We start from the raw sequence: 7,756 nt of genomic DNA, 5'->3' as shown, positions 1-7,756 counted from the left end.
GTAGAGGGACAAAACTGTACAGGGAAAAGTATTGTACATGGGCCAAAACTGATGCAGGACCAAAACTGTACATGGACAAAACTGATGCAGGGACCAAAACTGTGCAAAAACAAAAATGTATAGGGTATCAATTACCATTTCAGCATCTACGTATTTTTATTTATTTATTTATTTAGTATATTACTTTTTTAGCATTATATTAGTATAAATCATTGTTTTGTTTTTATTTTAGTTTAGGATTGCATGTTGTTCATATTAGTTTTTCAGCATGTTATTAGTATAAATCATTTTTTATTTTTATCGTAGTTCAGGATTGCATGTTGTTCATATTACTTTTTCAGCATGTTATTAGTATAAAGCATGACTTTGAAGTACCGAAATATGCAAACAAATTGAGTGGGTAGGTAAGTGGCATTATGGTCATTTTGGTGTTGATACTTGTGTTGTTGCAAATTTATTTGCAATATTTTGATGCATAGCAAATGGAGAAGCAGTAATTGTTATTTTTTCAATTAATTGAATTTGCCAAAGCACTAAAAATGGAGTGCAATACAGATGAAGCTTTAAGGGCGAAAGAAATAGTAGAGAGGAAATTTTTAACAAAGGAAATTTCAGGGGCAAACCTTGAGAGGGCATTACCGTAATTTTGCTTTGTCTCTTCATCCGGACAAGAACAAATCCATAGGGGCAGATGGGGCATTTAATTATATTTCAGAAGCACGGAGTCTGTTGTATGATAAAGCAAGAAGAAAAGTGTATGACCAAAAGAGAAACATAAACACTAACCGAAATGGTTTCTACAATTTTACAAGGAGTAAAACTACAACTAAAACTCCTATGCCCAAATTGCCTTGAACCCTTTTTAGCAATTGAGACTCCTGCCCCTAATACAAATGTTTCTACAAAAGGTTTAAAAAGCTCCAAAATGTCAACCAAGAATCAAGCGAGACATAGGAAAGGTGAACATATTGGTGGTTACACAACCTACCAGATGGGAAAGAAGCGAAGGGTATTTTTGGAAAGGTGAAATATGGGCAGTGTATGATGATGATGGTGATGGGATGCCAAGAAATTACGCTTTTATCCACAAGGTGAATCAATCAATATGTTCAAAATAAAGGTATGTTGGCTTCTTAATTCAAGAAAAAATAAAGGCTATGTTTTCCTAATTATTTTTCAGAAGGACGGTGGGATGCCAAGAATCACCAGAGTCCCTGTTTTCCTAATTATTTTTCACACAAGGTTAATTTTAAGAAAATGGAAAATGGGAGTTTTAAAGTTTATCAAATACTATACATGCTTAGACAAAAACAGTGATTTAAATTTAGGATTGATGTTTAGGTATCATGTGATTTCCTGATATTGATCCTTCTCCTATAACAAATGAAGGCTATGCAGCAAAAAAGTAGAATTCCAGGAATGGCAGTTGCAGAAAGGATAATGAATGCAGAAGTTGTTGACTTTGACCTTTTTACACCTTGATTAGGTACTTGAGTCATAGGGGATTTTTAATCGCTGAAACATATTGTATATGATCCAATTCAGTTCATGTAAACAAAATATGGTAGATACATATCATTTATTATCCATTTTAGGAAAGGAGAGGTTTGGGCTTTATACTGAGAATTGAATGAGGAAGCCCGAAATGAATTCAAACATAAGTATGGAATTGTTCAAGTTGATGAGTCTGATGAAGAAGAAGGGTTTATGTTTACACAACTTATGAAAGTTGTAGGCTTTAAAACTATGTTTCATAGGCAGAAAAATGTCAAGGACAGAAGGGTAATTCCAGAAAGTGAAATAATATAGTTTTCACATCAAATCCCATCTTACTTTCTAACTGGTCAAGAATCTTTGAATGCTCCAAAGGTTTGTTGTGATCTGGATCATGCAGCTGCTCCTGCTGAATTTCTTTAGGTTATAGCAGTACAGCAAGAAGAAGAAGAAGAAAACATCCATGAGAGAGAGAGAGAGTTCCCATTCATGATATAAGGTTTTGTTATTTGAGATTTGTTGGCTTGAAAGAGAGAGAGAGAGAGAGTGCATTAGGCAGTTAGACACTATACATAATAGTTTGTCCCTATTTTTATACATATAGTTGTTTTGATAAGGGTATATCAATATGTATGATAAATAATAGTAATATACCTTTCTTATCTGAGTATGTGGAATATCGTTGTAATTTATAGCAGAAATTGTTGCTTTATCACCCTCTGAGGCTGCAACAGTTGGAACATCTTTCATACTAGAAGCTACACAAACAAGAGAGCCCAAATAAATTAAACTTAAATTTAAAGGTTAACAATATCCAGCTTCAGGTGAATTGTAGAATATAAAAACTTCACATAAATAAAATTAGAATTTAATGAAAATCAAGAAAATTTTGAAATAATCTGCAACATCATAAGCTTTTAAAGTCAACAATCTTACTTAAGAAAATTTTAAAATAATCTGAATAGGTTTTGACATAATTTCAGACTCATAACACAAGTGAACAAGTTTTGTTGTATGTAAAGGGTAAAATGATAGAAATAAGACACAAAGACCTATCGTGGTTAGGACCGCTTTATCCTATAACCAATAGTTGAGAAATCGCAAGATTTTGAATCCATTAAAAGAGTACTTCTAATTTTTGAATCGCAAGTTGAAGCTGAAATGATCAAATGAAGATGAGAAGAGCTTAAATGAATTAGAGATTGCTCAAGAAATTTGTGGTTCAAAAAGCTTTAGTATTATGTATTATGTCACTAGGTGTTGTATTTATACTTCTACAACAAGTCCAATATATGTGCATCTTTAATAAATTTCATAAAGTTGTTTCTTGAACAACTTTCATCTCTATTTGCTACATTAGGCTTGCCAAAATATTATTCGAAGTGGAATTAAAGAGATCTAATTCAATTCAATACAAAAATTAAACATGATTGATGCAAAACATGATCATGGCTCCTTTTAGATCCTTTCTCTGTGTTCCTATATCCTTTCTTTTTATTTCATATTGCATCGATAAAACTCGATTATCAATGAAAACATATAATGTTTTGAAGCATTTGATTACTATTTCGATTGTCTTTTATTGTCATTTCTATTTTAGGCATGCCTTTGCTGTTTATCATAGATTAATGCTTAAAAATTTACCTAAAACTATGACATATTTAAGCTTTTCAAATCAACAATCTTACTCAAGTGATTTTCTAAAGTTTTGTTTTTCTAAGCGTTTGAGTTTCAATTCCAATAGTTTTGTCTCAGAAAATAGTCTGAGATAAAACTATGACATCTTTAAGCTTGCTTTACTTAATATTATTGTTTTTCAATTGCAATGGTTTTGTCTCGGAAACTATCTCCGGTGAGGCTTGTTGAGAAACATATAAGGTTGTAGGTGATCCTCAACTTCCTTTTTTGCATCGTGCTCTTATTGAAACAAGTGCAAAATTACAAAGATTTGAGCAAGTAAGCCTTTAAGCTTATTAAAAATAATGAACACCCATTTTTCAAAATATCATAATAGTAACATTGTACTTTTTTCAGGTTGTTGAGAAGAATAAAGAGACCCTAAATCAACTAAAAGAACTCAATGATGAACAAGAAAGAGATGTGGATCATGTTCGCCAAAGAGATGAACTTTTAGCCAAGGAATTCTCACAGAAGTATAAAGAATTCCTTCATAACTCACATTTGATATCGGTTAGATTATTTTTTAATTTACAGGATCATTTCGTTTTTATAGACACGGAGTGCATTCACCTCCCATGGAGGTTTACACAAGACGAAACCATAAACAGAGCAGCTATAATCGACAATCGGAGGAGAAAACCGAACTTAGTGCAAGAATATACATGAGGATAAAACCCAACTAAGAGCATCAGTTTTCTAGAAATGTTACATTGTGTTCAACTTGAGAAGCTTCAGAAGGTGAGAAACCCTTGAATGTGTTCAATTTATCATTGATTTCATGGATACGAGGCGCTTCTTCTCTTTGTGTCGACTTTCTTCTTCTCTTTCTCTTATGTTACTTGGTTCTCTAGCCAACCAGGGAAGTTGAGTTTGCCTGAATCATTTTAACAAGAACACCAAGCTCAAGTGATTTATCCAATACCTTAATCGGACCTATGACACGTAAAATTGAATAGTCTCCAATGATCTTAGGTGAGCCCAAGGTCTTCGGCCACGCGAAGTCATCCGAAAGAGATGCAACCTTTCATCGTTGGAGGAGATGTTTTCTGCAAGGCAAGGCGAGAGTTGACGATCGATTGTAGAGAGTGTATTGAGTGATGATCATTGAGTGTTTTGATTTTTGTTTGAAAAGCCCTAGGATATTTTAGTAGTACCTCGATTTTTGGCGCACATTTCATTAAAATTAAAAGGCGACGCTTATAGAGGACGCACGTTTAATATAAAGCGCCCTCCGTGTTTTTGAATTTTTTTTTTCTTTGAGACACTAATTTAATGGCACGAAATAATTCATGATCTAAATACTTAAATTTTTTGAAGATATGACACCATTTTAAGGTCACTCTATTCTGCATAACATAAATCTTTGAGTGTCATGGTTTGCACGTCGTAAAAGGGTATTTTTGTAGTAGTGGTAGTTGGTGCAAAAATCCTCCTTGGGTCTGCAAGTGGATTCAGAACCCTTCCGATGTTGCCATTCTACTATGACATAGGTAATATTGTGAAGAGTCTCACCTCGTGAATATCACACTAACACAAGAAATCTTTGTCAGTGAAAACTAGTACTAGAATCACCTATTCATCAATATATAAGTACCAACTTAGTCTACAATCTAAAACCCTCAAGTTGACTAAAAAGTCAATGGTCAAAGTCATCCCTAACCAACTTTCCACGTTGTGGCAGGTACATGACAAAACAATCGTGGTGAAACTAGTCTCCATTTCGTGGAAAGCATACTGTCACGCCTTGGAAATTGGGCTCTTGTAGCTTAATGAATTAAGCTCTTTACCCTTGAGCCTATGAACCATAATTCTCATATCTGAACCTACTCAAGTTCTAGATGGATAAAGTTTCCAAATTTATCCATTAAGAAATCCCAATAAGCCAAAATCTCAAATCCTATGTTAATAATGGTTGCATTCATTACATGGAAAACAAACTAGGTGATAGGATCCCCTTTCTAACCACCACCATGGTCCAGAAGTTAAATAAAGCACACAAAGGTTCTGGATTTCACTCTAACTCCAAGAAAAAGAAGATATGGACCAAAAAGCTCATAAAATGACCTAAAACTAGACCAAGAGATCTAATAAGCAAGGTGAATACTTTATACCTCCAAAAGAATAGAAATGAGAATAAGTTGAAAGATAAAAGCTAGAAAGAAGCACCCAAGCATGAAAATGGAATCTTCTTTCTTTAGTCTTCATAAAATTGGCTTCACACACAGTGGATACACATATGGATGCTAGGGTTTAGACGGGACATAACCTCAGAGGATAGAGGTTTACAAACATGACAAAACCTTTAAGTTAGTGCCATTAAATGGGGTACAAACCCAATGATCTAGGGTTTATGAAAATATAGCCGCCACATTGTGGAAAAAACCTTGCCACGTCATTGCATCCATTGTGAATGTTGTGACGTCCCGATTTTCAACCCAAAATTTTCATTTTCATTTATAGGTTCCTATTAACGACGTAAAACTATAATGACTTGGAATTACAGATAAATCTTAATTATAGGTTCCTATTAACGAATTAAACTATAATGATACACTACATGGAGGAGGAGTAAATGTAGCTCACTTACAAAAGTATTACTGATGAGAACGGGGATTTAAGCTAGTAGAATACTGATTCATGATCTCCTACTCAAAGACTACTACTTAGATGAGTTTCCGTGGGTGTGGCAGAGCTTCAACACAATATATAAGTCGAAGGAAAATGGGCAAAAAGTGTAGAGAGAACCCCGATATAGAGGCTGTAGGGTGTGAGGGTCGGAGCATATGTGGAGCAAGCCTTATAGAGGCAAGAAAAAGCTTGTGGACCACACACTCTAGGCCTGAACGCCTCACACTAGGGGTGACGTGGCTCCTCTGGTTTTTTTGACACGTGTGCAATTTATGCGCGGCGTGCCTGAGCGCGTGATGTTTTTCTGATTTTCAAAATTGCATAACTTCTTCGTATATGCTCCATTTTTGATGTTCTTTATATCCATGGAAAACTCTCGACAAGATCTATAACATTCTTTCTGTCGCAAATATTGAATTTATTTTTTCACATAGGCTTAGACTATTAAAGCCCGTATATGATGCATAACTTTCTTATCTAGAGTCCATTTTCTACTCTCCTTATATCATTGGGTTCCTATTAACGAGGTCTCCAATTCTCATTTAGGTTGTTTTAGTGACTGATCTCAAATTTGATTTTTGAGTTGTATACTACTATGTTGAATCTTAGAAAATTCATAATTTTCTCTAATGAACTAAGATTTAGACGTTTTCTATTTGCATGCTCTCGCTTTAATGACTACTACGACTTTCGTTTTGATAACCTAGGCTAAAAACTAATTTCTCAAAAATATACTTTTTACGATATGCAGAGTCACACCGGTTTAATCGTGAAACTTTGAAGAAGTACACTTCTTCATATAAAGTCAGATTTTAGCATTTTGTATATCTATGGAAATTGTATCATCATTTCCTACACTGTTATGCTGATTACTTGGGATAAAGAGTAATATATATCTACTTCAAATTTTATAAAAAGTGGTTTATATTCAATCCTACGGAACAATAAAAATAGGATGTTACAACTCTCCCCCACTACGAAGATTTCATCCCTGGAATCCTGTTCCTAGCGCGACTAGACGCAAAGTTATCAAAATCTAGTCGATGTTGTTGCCTTTACATGTCTCATAGAACTTCATTTTCTACCTTTGATGTACTCCTGAGCTCGTCTGGAAGTCTTCCAAAACCACAAACTTGTCGGTTGGGACTCTATAAATTTATATTTTATGATGAATGTTCACCTTATGATACGAAATGTTGATTTGTTCTGTTGACAAGGAACATTGTTGACTTGTTTTAATGTGAGTAACTATGGAAATATATCTATGAAATCCTAGTGTGAATTACATTCATGAATATGCCTTTATAAAAGGCTTACGGTGTACTATTTTAACTTTTTATCTTATGGCATTTCTCTATGACGTATCCTTAAAACACTAACAATCCTAGATTAGAAGTAGCTTATTTGCCTAGTTTAGGTGTCCTAGTAACTTGAAATTTTATCAAAACTGCTAAAACAGGTTACTAAATCCTTACTATGGTTTGAATTAAATCACTAATTATTGTATATGTCTTGAGTACTTGATGCTTTTTATAACGATCTACACGACCTAATGCGATTCTTATCTACTGGTCCTCTACTGTGAGGATAAATCCTTCATTCTTCAAAGCACAGGCCTATCGGTTCTCTTGACTATCCAATCCAAATCCAGGAATTCAGTAATTTCCTAAATAATGTCTGATGCTTGGGAGGAAAGACCAAACCCTTCCTTGAGAAGCAAGAAGCTCATAACTTAGGGATAATCATAGCATGAGACTTCCTTCTTTCTTTACCCTAAACCTAAATGAAAACCTCTCTCTTCTTGGGTCATGTTCCTTCGGATGAAACTAACAATCTTCACTTAATTATGTTGCCACTCCTATACCTTGATGTCGAAGTCATGATTCGTGCTGTTCCTCGTACTTTTTCGATAAGGTTAGGTTCTCCCCCACTTGGGTTCGATCCATTATCCGCT

At 34.4% G+C, this 7,756-nt stretch overlaps 1 long non-coding RNA gene across 1 annotated transcript; it reads left to right on the top strand.

Moving 5' to 3' along the window:
• The first annotated feature begins 249 nt into the window (after nt 1–249).
• On the top strand, nt 250–4,962 carry LOC122196908 (uncharacterized). The gene is made up of 4 exons (XR_006189405.2): nt 250–1,120; nt 1,390–3,450; nt 3,529–3,647; nt 3,728–4,962. It is a non-coding gene; the product is annotated as an uncharacterized LOC122196908 (long non-coding RNA).
• Nucleotides 4,963–7,756: the final 2,794 nt, after the last annotated feature.

The sequence above is a fragment of the Lactuca sativa genome, chromosome 3, assembly GCF_002870075.4.
Source record: "Lactuca sativa cultivar Salinas chromosome 3, Lsat_Salinas_v11, whole genome shotgun sequence".
In the NCBI taxonomy this organism is placed as follows: Eukaryota; Viridiplantae; Streptophyta; class Magnoliopsida; order Asterales; family Asteraceae; genus Lactuca; species Lactuca sativa.
The sequence above is the reverse complement of the archived record's forward strand: the minus strand, read 5'-3'. Positions and strand labels throughout refer to the sequence as shown.